Below are 2,139 nucleotides of genomic sequence, written 5' to 3' on the forward strand. Positions count from 1 at the left end.
TGAGGAGGAAGGGGTGGGTCAGGGGTGTTGAGGGGGGTAGGTGACCTGGGAGAGGACAAGGGAGGGACAGACTTCCAACTATCACAATGCTCAAAACCTGAAGAAAGACAGGGACTAAAAGATCTATACGAGTATGTGTGTGTATGATGGGAAGTGTGAATGTGGGTGGGAATTTTAAGGGGTAAAGTTAAAAAGACAGCTACCTGTAAAGAACATTTTGATGTCAAATGGGGAAATTTGAATATGGATTTTATATTAGCTAATAATAGAAAATTATGACATTTGTGATATGTGATATTATTTTGAACATATAAAAATAGTCTCTTCTTTAAAGATGTAAACTAATGTTTTTTGTTGTTTTGGAGTTTTAAGGGTAGAATTTCATATATGCAATATATTTTATTTATTTGAGAAAGAGCATGAGCAGAGAAGGAGAGAGGGAAAGATAAAGAGAATGAATGAATGAATGAATGAATGAATGAATATCTTAAGTAGGCTCCACGTTCAGTGCAGAGCCCAATGCAGGGCTCAATCCCATGACCCTGGGATCATGACCTGAGCCGAAATCAAGAGTCAGACACTTAACTGACTGAGCCACTCAGGTACCCCTGCAATGTATTTTATTTTGTTTTATTTTATTTTGTTTTATTTTATTTTATTTATTTTATTTTATTTTATTTTATTTTATTTTTCTTGCAGTATATTTTAAATACTTGCACAAAAAAAAGTAGTAATCAAAACAAATTAGGATAAAAAACAGGCTTAATAAAATAAATGCCAGTTATTAAAATGTAGATAACTGTAGCATAGTTGAATTTTGTGACAATATGTGGATATGTAAACCAGAATTGCTAAACGTTTTCGTAAAGTAAATTATATCTTGAAGAAAGTACCGTAGCAAACAGCCATCTGGCAAAGGAGTTAGCAGAGTATAATATCTTTAGGCATGAGGGTTCTGGTCTACAACTCCCCACACCCCGTGCTTTGCACCAAGCAGCGCTCACAGCGGTGGATGTCTGTGAATGAATGGATGAAGCCATCAGGACATGTCTGGCTCTACTCTCAATCCCTTCAGCCAGCAACCACATCTCATAGGATCTTTCACACATCCTTTCCCATCTTGTTTCACCGTGTCAGTTGTAAGTGAAGTTTCAAAGCTCTTTACCTCTGAAAGCAAAATCAGAGGTGCTGCTGAGTCCAAAGAAAAAAATCTTCCTCCTGGCGTTGTTCAAGGGGACGTATAGGTCAGGATTCTGTGGGCAGAAATATTGATAATAAGGCCTCTTCTCTGTTTGGGCTTCTTATGCACCTCTAGAAAGCATATATTCTCCATGAATGAAACTGCTTGTTAATAAGAATTGCACTAAGCCTCTTATTTTAATTAAATCCAGCATGTGATGGTTTTCACCTGAAGAAAAATCAACCAGAAGGTGGCATTGAACTCACTCAAGTCTCTGTCCTTCAGCCGTACTACAAGTAGTCTAGTACGTCTTTGTCTTTCTTCCTTCTTTCCTTCCGCGGGTATTTACTGACGACCTACTAGTGTACAAGCCCACTGCCAGATTTTGGAGGGGGAAAAAAAAAGGAGCAAGACACATGACCTTTGCTTTCACAGAACTTAACGTGTGCTAAGTGATTCTGCCAAAATGCGAGATATCATTTGTAACACTTATTTCTGACCCCTCATTCATTCCTATATTTTTAGTTAGCTTGAACCTTATATTTTGTAAAAATTGGAAATGTTTTTATTGAGGTTAATTCTTTCTTCCACTCCCAGTTTCTGGCCACTGGTCAGAGCAGAGGAGCCAAAGTATCACAAGATGAGCTGCTGCTGTTGTGTTTCTGGGCCCTACAGGAAGTGGGGGTTCTGGATGCAGCCCAAAGAAGCCACTCTTTTGTAAGTCTTCCAGATGTAGCTCTGCAGAAGAAATAGATTGATTTGAAAGCTGTGGTGACCAAGGGACCACATCACGTATCCAGAATGAGCCTAGAACTGTAGAGTCTTGCATTAAACACATACCAGTACAGAGGGGATTCATTACAAAATCCTACTTTTCGTTGCCATTATTATTTTACTTTAAGAATGTATGGAACTTCCCTGAATTAGAACTCCTATCCTTACCCTAACAGATGAGAGCA

Source organism: Lynx canadensis, chromosome C2 (assembly GCF_007474595.2).
Source record: "Lynx canadensis isolate LIC74 chromosome C2, mLynCan4.pri.v2, whole genome shotgun sequence".
Taxonomy (NCBI): Eukaryota; Metazoa; Chordata; class Mammalia; order Carnivora; family Felidae; genus Lynx; species Lynx canadensis.